This window comes from Lichenostomus cassidix, chromosome Z (assembly GCF_008360975.1).
Source record: "Lichenostomus cassidix isolate B80296 chromosome Z, HeHo_3.0, whole genome shotgun sequence".
Lineage (NCBI taxonomy): Eukaryota > Metazoa > Chordata > Aves > Passeriformes > Meliphagidae > Lichenostomus > Lichenostomus cassidix.
Genome location: NC_139511.1, coordinates 65686310 through 65700186, shown reverse-complemented (window position 1 = coordinate 65700186; position 13877 = coordinate 65686310). Strand labels below are relative to the sequence as shown.

At 47.0% G+C, this 13877-nt stretch overlaps 1 protein-coding gene across 7 annotated transcripts in view; it reads left to right on the top strand.

The window, feature by feature from the left end:
• RUSC2 (RUN and SH3 domain containing 2) overlaps positions 1–13877 on the top strand; it is a 58763-nt gene that overhangs the window by 12829 nt on the left and 32057 nt on the right. For 6 of the 7 annotated variants that reach the window (XM_085042244.1, XM_085042240.1, XM_085042246.1 and 3 more), the window contains one exon: positions 8976–9077. The gene's annotated coding sequence lies outside the window, so the exon portion shown is untranslated. Of the gene's footprint in view, positions 1–1079; positions 1161–8975; positions 9078–13877 lie in introns of those variants that run through there. The other variant, XM_085042241.1, reaches the window with a different exon arrangement.

Sequence of the window (13877 nt, the reverse complement as noted above, 5' to 3'; positions counted from 1 at the left end):
CATGTAATAGTCACGTCACCCTGACCAGGCACAGTGCAGTTGGGCTATGCCATTCCTTGGGTTTCCTCATTTAATCTCTGGAAGCTGCCACTGTTAGGGACATTACCTGCTGCATCCTTAATTTTAGCGATCCAGTCCCTTCCTTCTCTGCATATCTCCTGATGTCATGGGTTGACCAAGACTCTAAGATGGGTATTTGTTTGGCAGCAAAGCTGGAAAAAATACATTCTTTCCAGTTTTTAACAGTAAGGGCCTGTGAAGATTAACAGGAGTGCATGCCTGTAAATAAGTACAGCACAGAGTTTGTGAGATATACAAGACTCACTTGGGCCAGTCTTACCTTCTGACTGTTGCGCTATTTTTGGTAATTGTGAATGGCTAGTTTATCTGTTATACCTGATGTCTAACCTCAGCTTCCCTGTCTGCTCCTCAGGGATCCTCTTCTTGTTGAGGATGTGAAGAACAGCTTGTCTGCTAGCTCTTGGCAGCAGCCTTTTGTACATTTTGGAATTGCTTTAATGTACCCCGTGGTTTCCCCCAGAGAGCTAACCCACTTACTTTGCAGTTTACTCCTTTCTCTCCTTTTTTCCGTGTTGTCTTTGAGCTCTCACCAGTTTGTCCACTTAGTAGATGTCCATGAGCCGTGTGCCAGTGTGGGCAGAGGGGAAGGATGACTCCAAGTCTTGCATATGACATGCCTATTCATACAGCCCTACCTATCGTTTGCCTGCTTCAAAGCAAAATGCCACTATTACTCAAGCTCAGCCTGTGATCTGCAGTAACCACAGATCCCTTCTGAATGAGCAGGTCATGCACGGTGATTAAGGGTGGGGATGTGCAGTCCGTGCTGTGTGAGGTGTTATGGTAATGGCTATAATTTATGTCAATTTGCTGTTTGTGTATAGACTTCACCCCTTCAGCTAACAGTACTGTAGACAACACAGGTGAAGGGTGAAAGACAACTGCTCCATCTGAGAGCCAGCAGGTTAATGTACAAGTCGTGGATAGGGTCTCGAGAAATTTTCAGTGGTCCTGTTCCCACTCCCCTCTGCAGTTTTTCTAGGTGCCTGCTGGGATGTGGATGCTCAGGAGTCCAGGCAGTCTCTTGTGTAGCACTGGAGTCCTGTACCTGCTGATACTGTGCTGTTGCATTGCCGCTGGTAGGTGGGGATTGAGTGAATCTTCAAGTCTCTTTTAATCACAGAGTGCTTTGCAGCTGCCAAGACATTGCTCTGTTTGCCATTAAGACATAGGCAGCTGGGGCAGGTAACACTGCAGGAGCAGTGCTGCATGTCCAGTTTGGGAGGTAAGTGGACAAACTTAGATGGGAAATCGGTATAAACAACCATAACTGATCTCATGTGTTTCTAATAAATCAGATGGTGGTTATGTACTCCCTGGGCTTCGTTGCAAAGTGGAATGGGAATGTTTGAGAGCAGGGAGGTCTGCTGGGAACTTGCTGTTCTTTGTGGTCAGTTCACAGATCTCTCTGACTTTTGCTGTTGCTCGGAACAGGGATGGCAGGGAAGGATTTTGGCATGTGCAGAGTGATGTTAATGCGGGTTTTCTGTGTGAATCATAGGATCATAGAATGGTTTGGGTTGGAAGGGACCTTATAAAGATCATCTAGTTCCAACCTCCCTGCCCTAGGCAGGGAAATCCAGACCAGTTTTCATACTTACTGTTGCCTTGGAAAACTGAAATGTTTATGACTCAGTCTTTGAGCAAGAGGGCGGGAGGTTTTTTTCCATTCTTGGATGTGGCCTCTTGTGTATCCAACAGTGATGTTTTTCTTCTCTGCTTGCCCTTTCCCTGCTTCATCCCTTCCATTGCAGTCCCTGTGAGCTGAGCCTCATGTGTGGTGCAGTCACCCTCACTTTGAGTCAGCCCGGCTATGCCCCTGGAGTGGGAAGGGAATGTCACTTCGGTGCACATCATGGGAACCACAGGCAGTCACCATCCTCAAGCAGTGTGCGCTGTGTGCACAGAGAACCATTTCAGGGCTGCAGATTCAGCTCAGCCCTGCAGCTTTTCAGCTGCTTAGTTGGAAGTACATAATTTTTATTTGAGGTCAGAATGCAGCAGTGCTGTGACTGTGAAGTTCACCAGCTCCAGTGTATTATGTTATGTGGCAACTTAAGGCTTTTCTTATGGCAGTGGGCAACTATTAAGTTATTGTGAAGCTGGTCATTTAGGTAAATGGTGCTTTAGGGGCAGCACTGATCCTGTTTTGAAAAGTAATTTTAATAGGAGTGAAACCAGTAACACCTTAATATCCATTGTTACCATGGCTGCTCAGAGTGATTGTTTGCCAGATTTAAAGGTTTGGGGTTTTGTTGTTGTTGCTAGTTGGGGTTTTTATTGTGTTTGTTTGGTTTGTTTCTTTTTTTGTTTGTTTGTTTTGGGGTTTTTTGGGGGGGTTTTTTTGGTTTTTTTTTTTTTTAATAATCACCTTTTCTGCTTCTTTTGTCAAGGCTCTGACTGGTGAGAGTTTATATTCCCAATCAGTGTAGCATCAATATCTGAGTGAGTGCTTGAAGAAATAGCTTTGCTCTTAGAGCTGAGCTGCTACTTAAAACACCCTGAAACCTCAGGCTGGATCAATTATGTCCAGGCTTTGCTTTAAGTCAAGATTTTCTGTGCAGCTTTATGAGTCTGGCTTGTCAGATTGAAGCTGAGCCTTCAGACATGATTCAGGATCTGTGCTGCTGTTTATGTTCTGATTTCCTTCTGTCTAGAAACATTCAGCTATTTCTTTGTGCTCTTGCTTGGGCAGCACTAAGTATTAGGAGTAGAAGATGGGAGCTAAGAGTTGGGTTTCAGGGTTGTTTCTCCCTTTCCCACAGAATTCTGAGTGATTCCCATCTCCCTGTTATCCCAGTCTCCTTTGGGGTACAAACATACTGGAATTCTGGGCTGGAAGGGACTGGAGACAGACAGCTGGTTGTAGGCAGGGTTTGGTTTTCCCATAGATGCCTCAGTAGTGGCGAGTTATGTGGAACTGAGCCCAGCCCTGTGGGGAACTGTGCCAGCACTAGCCCTAACTGGTAGTTGTGACTTTTTATGGAGCTTGTGAGGGCCTCTGTTCCTGGGCAGTGAAGCATCAACTGCCAGCACTAAGGAGGGATTTGACCTCAGCACTGGAAGTTGGGAATTCAGATGGTGATTGGGATGGAGGAACCGCCTTGTCCAGTATGATTTTTCTGGCAGCCATTGCAGGTGGTCAGCAAAGAGGGGAAGCAGGACACAGAAGTATCCTATCCTATTTTCCTATTTTCTTTTTTTCAGGAGATTTGCTATTATTTTATTTGTTTAGTAACCTGAAATTAATCTCTCAAGTGCCTCCCCTTGAATCCATGTATATATCTTCCATCTATAGTACCTTTTGATAACTAAGAGGCAGTAAGCAGACTAGAGGAAGATAACAGGAATGTTGAAAGAGGAACTAGTGCTCTGAAGGGAAGTTGTTAGTGGAGATCAGCCTCAAAATGGAAGCTGTTCAATACATGAAATAATGCTCTGTGCACCAAAAAGTAAGACTTCACTAGTCTGATACTTCCTAAAGACACAAATCTAAGGAAGCATCATCAGAAGCTGTTTCGTGTTATTCAGCAGGCAGAGCTGGGATTATTCCTTAAGGGGCAATACAAATGGGAACTGGATAGTTCAAAATTGCATGGCTGTGTGCATGAAAAATGAGCAAAATGTTCAAATCCATTTGGGAGCTCACTGGGGGAATGTGAGAGTGATGGGGAGAAAACTCAGGGTCTCAAATGGGTGTGCAAGATAACTGTGAGCATCTAACATGATGTAGCCATGACAAAGATAAATGTCATCCAATGTGACACACTGGACAAAGCATGTCTAGCAGAGATGGGGAAATTTTAGCTTATAAAAGCATGGGAGACCTTTCTTGGAAGACTGTGTACAATTTCAGTCAGTCACTGAAGGCTGTGTGCAAACTGGGTCGGGTCCAGAGAAGGAATATGAGTATGATCAAAGAAATGGAAAGCTTACCTAATGTGAAGTGATTAGAGAACTCAGATGATATAACTTTAAACACAGGCTGGATAAATGCTGACGTTAAAGCTCATTTTTGGAACATGAGTGAATAGGGGTGAGCTGTGCATGGATAAAGATAAGCTGGAAATTCAGAGAATGTTCTTAAACATCAGAGGAATGAACTTTGGGAATTAATTCTGTTAGAAGACAGTTAGCAAGCAGCAAGAAATGTCTATTTTTTTTAAAAAACAGCAACAACTTTCTCTTTTGAAGTCATTTTCTCATTTGGAGGTGTGGTTCCTGCCTCGGGTTTCTAGCCCTGAAGAAATCAGTACTGGTGGTGTGGGCAGGGCTCACAAGGACACAAGGTCATCATGGTGGGCTGATGAGAATGTGTCTTTGACCAGCAAAACTCCACAAATTCCTGTGCCTCTGTCCTCATATCCCCTTGGAAAGCTGGTTCAGTGGGGATCAGTTAGTGATCCCCCAGGGAAATGTGAGGGCTAAGGGCAGGCATTTCCACTGTGCTAACATGTGTTTTTATCAGTCTGCTTGGATTTTTGACCCCTTGTTCAAAAGCTCCCATATCTGTTCCCACTAAATAGAAAAGATGTCGAGCGCATGTCAGTAACGATCAGCCCATATTGATCTCTGTGTGTCAGAGAGATGTTGTTTGACCTTGAAGCACAGGACTTGAAGGAATGGGGAATTATTTTGGTTTCTGTCTATGAGAATTTTTTGTAAAGTTTCATCATCTGCTTTCCTGTCAGCTTCTGTATTCTGGTTACCCCTTGCCCCAGCTGAGCAGAGCAATGCTCTTAATTCAACTCTGACCAAAATCCCTCTCTCCGACATTTCCCAAACAGCCTGGGTGGGGTTGCCATGGGATTTAGATTTCTGCCACAAGAAATGGGTAAGCAGGTGGGAAGGCACTGAGCTGCTTTCACCTTGCTCCTGAGTGGTCCAGCACGTGGGAAGGAGTGAAGATGTCCCTGTGGCCACACTACAAATGTGGCCAGAATCTGTATCCTAGGCAGGTTCCTGATGTTGAACCTGCAGATAGCAAGGCACTGGCTTTCTGCTGTGATGGAGAGCTTGCTGTTGCTTGTCCCATTTTCTGCTTGCTTGAGAGGCATGGACACACTGAAGGTAATGAGAGTTTGGTCAAAATGCCCACTTTGTTGGAGGAGGTGGCAGACAACTCCCTTTGCCAGGGTATAGCTGTGAGCCAGAGGCAGGAGCTGGGGCTGCCTGGCAGTTTCAAGGGTGGTCAGGTTGTGCCCCACACCTGATGGTGAGAGGTGATTAAGACCTATTCTAGCTCAGTACTTGATGTCAGGGGTACAGCCCTGACAGCTGACTGGAATCTGGGGCTGAGCTGTTTCCAGTTCACACATCACTGGAGCAGCTTTGCAGCAAATAGGTGGGAGGCTGGGTCAGCTGGTGGGTGATTTTGCTGCACAATTGTAGCAAAAGTGGAATGGGTTCTTCTTGTATGTGGGCGTGTGCTGACCTTATCAGCCAATTCCTGCATGGTATATGAAGGAAGAAGCCCAAGACCAAGACAGAAATGTGTTGGGTTTTTTAACAAACATCCAGTAAATCTATTTGTGTCTTAGCTGTTGTCAGCAAGATCTCCAGGCACAAGTGCAGCACCTGTCCAGTGTGAGAGCAGGACCTGTGGCTCACCCAAAGTGGTAAGCTTTGCTGCAGCCTAGGACTGGGAGCAGGATGTACCTCCTTACTGGAACTCACAGGTGGGAGATTGTTGTGCATTCAGTTCTGACAGCCCTGGAGCAAAGGGTAAGGAGGCAAGGTGGCAAAAAACCTGTCTGGCACCTGGGATGCTTGTGGATAAAGTGGGACTGACACTGCTTGTAAGGAATTTTCTTCTGCCAAGCTGCGTACACCACAGAGTGCTGGAGTTTGTGGGAAGCACCTAATGTTACCTGCCCAGGTGAAGAAAGATGGGAACCACTGTTACTGTAGGGGCAGGCATGTCTTGACAGCTCCATCTCCCTCCCCTTCCTTCTCCAAGGAATACAGTCACCAGCCTGCTGTATTCCTGCTCCCTGCTTGTGTGACACTGTGGAGTCAGCCATGCTCCCCTTCTTGCACTGACTCATCTCTGTGATCAAAGAGAAGTCATCTCCTTAAAGACAGTCTGCAAGAAAGATCTTTCTTCTTCCTCATTAGTGCCTGAGATCTCCTGCTGCCTGCAAAGCTTTGGGACAGGCCATCAGCTCCTAGCCCTGTTGCCGAGAGAGGCAGATCGGGGAGGGAGATGCGGCAAACGGGTGTGTGCTGCAGAGGGTTGAGGCCATGTGAGTTTGAAATCTGGGGAACATGGAGGATGTATTTTGGGGAGGAGAATACAGATTTTTATGCTGGGAACAGATGTGTAAATAGAAGTGTTTCTCAGGGAGCTCCTTGTCTGCTGCATTGCTGTGTCTGATTTTTAATAAAATACCCCCGACTCCATCAGCTCTGGTGTGTATGTGTGTCTGCTACACAAGACAGGCATTGCTGTCAGTGAATTGGTTAATGCCAGTGTCCTGTGGCAGGGACAGGGATGAAGGCAAGCACTCAGCCTGCCAGCATTTATACCTCCTGGCGTCAGCATTGGCAATGCTTGTGGAGGACTGGGGAGGGCACCGAAATAGTTTCCATTCTCCTCTCTGCTGTGGGAACGAGTCTCCTGGGTAACAAATGCTCCTTGTTCTGCACAGAGCTCCACAGCTGAAACTCTCCATCTCTTTCCTCGCTGTTGCTCCCTGACTGTCCCAGCTGAAGGGGCCGGAGATGTCTGCTAGAGCCTGCTTTAATTAACACTGACAGTACAATGGGACTGGCCATACCAGGGGTTCTGGGGCTGCACGTTAATGGGAGCACAGTAAATAGTCTCATTTACTGCAGCTTGGCTGGAGCAGAGCCTGCCAGGACTGGCTTTCTGCTTGCTGTAATGGTCAGGCATGGAGGTAGGTCCCTGACTCCTGTATCCTCCTGGGGGCTTATCCCTGCTGCTTGAGCAGGACGAGCTGGTGGTGTGGGACCCAAACATCCCAGGAAAGGCAGGCAGTGTGCTGGGGAGTACTGCCAGTGGCACTGATAGGGTAGCTACCTCAACTTCCCAGGAGGGACCTGCGGAGCCTCACCTCTGGGACTGGTTGAGGGATCGTTCCCCGTGTTTTGGAGGTGAGTAGCAGAACTGCATCTGTGATGCCGGCTCCAGTGCGTTGCAAACAGTCTGCACAGCTCACAGCCCAACACCCTTTCTGTTTTTTAGTGGAATGGTCTGTTTGTGCCGGGGGGGGAGTCCTGGATTCCTGCCTCTGATGCCCTTGGTGGGAGCCACCCCCAGCCCCTGGGTTTTCTGTCAGAAATGTGATTTAAGTATTACTTGAAGAGATATTTTAAAAGTTTATCATGTTCTTGGGTCTGAGGTAATTGGCAGTCACTTCCAGTAATAAGTCTAACATTTTTCTGGCATAACTGTTTTTGTGTTGACCTGTTCAGAGGCAGGATCTTCTGTAAAGTGATATTGTCTGGATTGTTGTATTTGTGTTACTTGTTTGTTGCTTTGGGTACACCGTGGCATAAAGTAAAAAGTACTCAGAATTAATTAGTTCTTAATTTTGTTGAATTTTGTGTCCGTGCGACAATTTTACCCCTTCTCTGACTTACTTGCTCACTTCCCATGGAGTCTCAGTTTAGGAGATGCGGTTTGGTTTGCACTCAGAGGTTTTGATTTTTCCAATGTGGATGCCCCTGTTTCTCAGCTTGGCTCTGCGCAGGGCTACAGACACAGGGCTGGGTGAGAAAGAGCAGTAATGTGAGTGGTCCCTCCAGGATAGATGCTGCTCCAGTGCTAGAAATGCCTCCCTTGGCATGGCACAGCCTGGAGCACAGCTGAATTTCTGGGCAGTGTGGTTATGCCCCACCCAGTAGAAAATCAAAAGTGGCCACATTTGTCCCTTGCACAGCTACCTGTGCCCTGCCAGGAGCTGCAGTACTCTGCCTATGGAACAAGTTCCATCACCCCTTTTCACCAGCTGCCTCTGGTGAAAAGGATATGGAAAAATCCTTTCAGATGGCAAGAGAGGCTGAGTTTTGCAGGTGGTGACTCCCTGTTTCAGGTAGCAAGATCTGCTGTGGGTTGCTTTACCAAGATGCTGGGATTTAGCTCAGGTCATGGGCAGCACTTCAGTCACAAACTGGAGCTAAGTTGGTGGGATCTTGATTTGAGGTCCCCTGTGAGAGCAGGGGTTGCAGACATCCTGCCCCTGCCAAGTGGGTTCGGCCCTGTGGGAAGTGCTGGTGGTTGCATCTTGCTCTGGAGGTGGCTGTGTTTCAGGGACGCTGTGTAGATACTGTTGATGAAGGTGTTTAGGACAATGCACTACAGAAATTTAAAGAAGCTTCAGGAAGCTTCTTGCATTTTTCCCATCCTCCTCCTCCTCTGTGCAGACTGCCATTTTATCTCCATGGGTTCTAGCTGCCATTATCAACAGTAGGAACACAACAGTAGGAACATAACAGTCCAGTCCATTTTGCTTTCCTTTGCAAACACAGGGTAAGAGATCAGACAGCCTGCAAGCACACAGCATCTGAAATCCAAGCTCATCACAGAATAAGATGCTGCAGCTCTATTTTACAGGACGGGCTTCGATCTTTTTATTTCTCCTCATTCTGCCTTCCTGATTTCCCAGTTCCTATAAGAATCAATCCTCCATCATCCCCTCCTTTTCTGCTCCCTCCCATCCTGCCTTGTCTGAGGTTCCATAGGGACTGACTGCGAGCTGGAGCGGCGGTGCTGTGGGCATGCTTGCTCCTTCACACGCAGCAACGTCACAGCAGCAGCAGCATCGGAGATGTGATTGCGCAGACCCTCTGCATTGCCAGGGATGCAGCTGTGAAGGGGAAAAAAAATAAAATCTGGAAAAAAAAAAAAATTGACTCTGTGTTTCCCACAGCATCCTGGTGAGAGAGCACGGAGCCTTCTGGAATCTGAGCGCTCAGGAGTGCCGGAACAGTGTTCGCTGACAGGAGACGGGGAACGAAGGATCTGTGGAAAGGTGAGATGAAAAAATTATCGGGGTGGGCGTCAATTGTGCTGTTGGTTTTCAGGCCACTCGTTGCCCTGCACAGTGGCTGGTTTGTTTTTGTGGAGGATGCCAGCTAGCCGGTGAAGCTTAAGGATTTTAGGTTTGCTTTGTCTCTTCAGAGGCTGCATTGCTATGGAGCTGGCGGTGGCTGTCATGGATGTGAGCGAGCCAGTGGCTGTGGCTGCTGCGCAGAATGTGTGTTTGTCCATTGTGGCTGTGAAATAGCAGTTGTCATGTCCGGGGCTGGTTGTGCAGAGGCGAGTCGTGCTTCGCCCCGGCAGTGCCCCCGCACAGCTCTCCATTGTGCCTGCCATGACAGCCGAGCCCACACGGATTGTTGTGGTCCCGCCAGCCACCGTGCTCTCCGTGCATCCCTGGCGGTGATGCTGCTGTGCAGCTCAAAAGCTGTTTTGACAGACAGCGCTTCCATGAAAAGACAGAGACAAAGGGCTCAGACAGAGGAAAGGTTGCTGTCACTATGGCTTTTGGCTTCTTTTTTTTTTTTTTTTCTGCCCTGCTTCTTTTTCCCTCTTAAATACTGGTAAATTATTTGTTCAGAAGGCGTTAGGGTAAAACATCATGGCATGTAAAACCCGTCCTTCTTTCTAAGAGATAAATGGTCTCTGTGCAGGCTGGAGTCCTTTGTGTTGCCAGGGTGTGTCTGTGCTGGCTGTGTAAATGGATGCTTTCTCCCTGCCTCTTTTCACGGATCAGATGAGAAAGGTTATCTAGGAATGGAGGAATTACTGCTTTTAATTACTGAAATGAATGGTCCAGGCTGGGTACCAGTTACTGGAGCTTAATTACATGGTCTTGTTATAGCCAAATCCCTCTTTTCCCTCCCCGCCTTCCTTCTTCTTCCTCCCTCCCCCACCCTCTGCACAAATCCTTCCATTAAATTGCCTCTGCAAACGGGAGAAGGGCTGGAACAAAGCGAAGGATGTATGTGGGATAGGGATATGGATGCTGAAGGGGCGATGTTCAGCATGACAGTGAGAACAATAAAGCAGAGGTATAAAAGAATGAGATTTTGGTATATGTGTTAAAGTGACGTGGCTGTAGGGGAATGTGCAAATGGTAATGTCATAACAAAAGGAGATAATCGAATAGCAGATTCAGTCTTTTGGAGTTATGGAAAATGCTGAGGGTGTGGGGTTGCAATTGCAGGATTTTGGGTGGATGTGGAGTAAATGGGAGTCACAGAGGAACATATCATACAAGGTGTGGATTGATGGGTGTCATAAAGGTGTGTTGGAGTACAGTGAAAGTAGAGACCTGCATTTTTATCTCCACACACCTGCAGCTTTTTATACCAGTGCTGCTACAGAGTGAGCTTGGCAGGTCTTACCTATTAACAAAAATTCTCTCCCATTTGCCAGCAACCCGAGAATAATTCAGACAAAGCTTTTTTAGGCCTATAAAGATCAACAGGATGGTAAGAGAAATGTAGATAAAATGGTAAATGTTTGGCAGAGCTGTAGAGGAACCATGGAAGGAAGAGGCAGATGAGAGGCATTGCAGTGCTGGGGGAGCAGGTTTGGGTCAGAGACCAGTGGGAGAGCTCACAGAGGGGAAATTCAGGGTTGTCATTGTCAGGGAATGCAAATGTGTTGTTTCTCTTGTCATTCCCCAGCCTCTCACTGTGTTCCCCGAGACGTTTGGTGCTGTGTGCAGCCCTGCAGGGTTTGTGGGGGTGGGGGTGATCCTCAGCACAGCCTTTCCTGCAGTAGTTCTCCGGAGGAACCATTTTGCTGCTGCAGGTTCTGGTTTGGTTGCTCCTTCTCCATCCCTATGGAGGGGAAAGGCTCCACAGCCTTTACACCTGGTGATGAGTTCCAGTGCAGGGTGCCAGGTGAGAAGGAGAGAGCTTCCAGCAAAATCTCAAAGCGGCATGTGGTCTTCTCGCAGATCAGTGACAATATCCTGGAAGCACCATAAGGCTGCTTGAACTGCAGCTCCTTCTCACCCCTGTCTTGCTCTTGGACTGGAGAAAACCTCCCTGTGTCTCCCAGAGTCCATCCCTTTCAGGCTGATGGGAGCAGGGAGCAGGATGTCTCCTGCAGGTGTGCACCAGTCTGGGTTTGTGGTGCCACTGCAGAGCAGGTTCCTGTGGGAGGCTGGTGTTGGGTAACCTCACTATGACTGTGTACAGCACATCATGTGGATGTGCAAGAGAACATACAGGACACACATACCTGTATCAGCGTGAGGAAGAACGTTCATGAATATGTGGTTTGTGTGGACCATGTGTGCCTAAAGGAATAAAAGGAAGGTGATGCAGCCTTCTTCTCTGAGGGGTGGGAATGTCCCCAGGGCATACAGACTGTGCCTGGCTAGTAGGTACCACTCTTACAAGAACATCTGTTAAGCAGTGAGAGTGCACAGATAATCTCTGCCTTGAGAGGCTTAAAAGATGGGCAAGAGGTTGTGGTGACTGGGGCTGACTGAAATGATTCACAGGAGTGTGTCTTCCTCACTGCATCAGTGCAGATGATGGAGATAAAGTGGATCTCTAGGTACAAAAGACCTGGACCTGCATTGCAGAAAGTGCAGGTGGCCCAGGAGAATGTGCTGTGAACTCATGAATGGCCTGGCCACAGTTCCATTACTGCCACTCAGGTGTCTGAGGCTGTGAGAGCAAACAGAGAGCAAATTCTCAGTCCCAGACATGTTTGTTTTCTTCCAGTCTGATGTTCCTGGTGAGTCAAGATTTCATTCTGGTGTTATTCCTTATACACAGTTGAGGTTGCCTTTTGCAGCCCCTTGTTGTGCTTTGCCCTGTTTTTAATTTATTTTTCAGTCATATTTTTCTTTTCCAGTGTCTCCTGAAAGACTTATGTAATAGTAAGGGCCGGTTGATAAATCTAACATGGGTCACTTTCCCTGCCCTTGCAGAACAGCTGCAGACCTTTACCTTTAGTATTTGTCAGCCACATGGTTTCACCTTCTTCCTCTCTTTTCTAATGGGTATTTTTATCAAAAGCACAGTTGCCAGCTGTGATCAACCAGCTATTCTTTCATTGTTCCGGGAATAAGAATATCATGTCCTTCTGAGTTGAGTGCTTTCATCTTCTTGAATTCGTTTCCATTCAAAAGCTCATATCCTTTTCTGCACCTTCCTCCCCCTGTATTATCTACCCTGTCATTGCTGCAGCTTCAATATTTGTCTTGCCAAAATAGCATGGAAGATGCTGTTTTTCTTACCTCTAATATCCTCCTTGGTGTGGTTACCCATTCAGGTTGGTCAGGAGCCTTTCTCCTAGCCTTTTTCCTCCAATCTCCTCATCTTTGTTGGTGAATCCAGATTTTTTTGTTTTGTTTTTTGTTTTTACTTACATTCAAAGTATTTTCTGCAGTACTTCTTCAAGCTCTTTGTTCTTGTTGGCATTATAACTGTTTACCCTGACACGCCGGAGATCTGCTCTTTAAAAATTAAAAAGGTTTCATTACAGCTCTGTTTGCTTTTTACCATTCTGTTTAATATAAACTGGGTCAGCTTGAGATATTCAATCCAAAGCCACTTCTGTATCATGGATGCTGGGTGAAAACTCATCTCAGTAGGCACAGTTCTGATAGTTGAGCCAAAAAAACTATCCAAAAAAGTAAGAGATGTGGATATCTGTGCAGGTGGTTGAGAGGTGGAGGATTAGAGGTTGGAGGTACCTCCCTGCCAGCTGTGGAATCAAGGACAACAAGATTTTGTCCTCATGCTCGTGGAAACCATTGAAATATGACTGGTAGCGGAAGACCTCACTTGTCTTCCACCTGTGCTGCTTCATGGGGAGCATTCTGATGTGGGTAAAGTGCTTCTGGCTGTCCAGTCAATAAGCCTCAAAGAGCCAGAGGTGTTCCAGAGCTGTGCAAAAGGCTGCAGGATAAGGCTTGAAGAAGCTGAGGGAGCTTGGCTGGCAGGGGGTAAAATCCATAGCAATGATCAATGACAGCTGCATTGGTAATGAGCCTGACCAGGGATTTGCCATGTTATCTGCCAAGCAGGTTCCCTATGTGCCCTCACACTCATCTCAAAGTTGGTTACTCTGCAGTAAGAAAGAAATGGGCTGTCAAAATACCTCTGGTCCCTAATCCTGCTCCAGTTTTCTCTCTTGAAGATGATTTTAATGTTCATTTTCTGAAAGAAGTGGGTCAAAGCAGGCATGTACCTGTAAAGATGAGCACAAAAGCAGGCTGGTCCACAAGCTCTTCTTCTCCCCACCATAGCTGTGTTGCAGCCTCAGGATCATGTAGACAATGTTTTTTTTCTATCCCTCACACACAGCCAAATACTTTTTACTGTGCAAGGCTGATGATGGCTGTATCAACAGATAGGGGGATAAAAAGTATTTTTATCCCCCTAAAAAACCAAACAAAAGCCCACCGTGTTTGTTAACTGCTGTAAAGGGGATGGAGGGGGAAGGCAGAGCTGTAATGTAGGTGAGTGGCCATAATGTGACTGATGGCAGCTCCTGGCTCAGGCTCAACCTCTGAGTTTGGACTCTTGGAAGAGAGACCATGTGTTGGTCTTTGTGCAGTGCTGAGGGTGTGGGGCTGGCAGTACCTCTGAGTGATAAATAATCGATATCTGAGTGATGGCAGCAATGCTTTGTAATGACCCTTGGCAAGTGATAGGAAACTGGCCTTAATATCAAGCTGCCATTCTCTGCTCCCACACTAAATGCCACTCTCTGCTACCACACTAAATGCTCTCTGGAAGCAGAGAAAGAGTGTCACTGTCCTGTTGTTGTGCTTTTGGGGACAGTGTCAGAGATATCT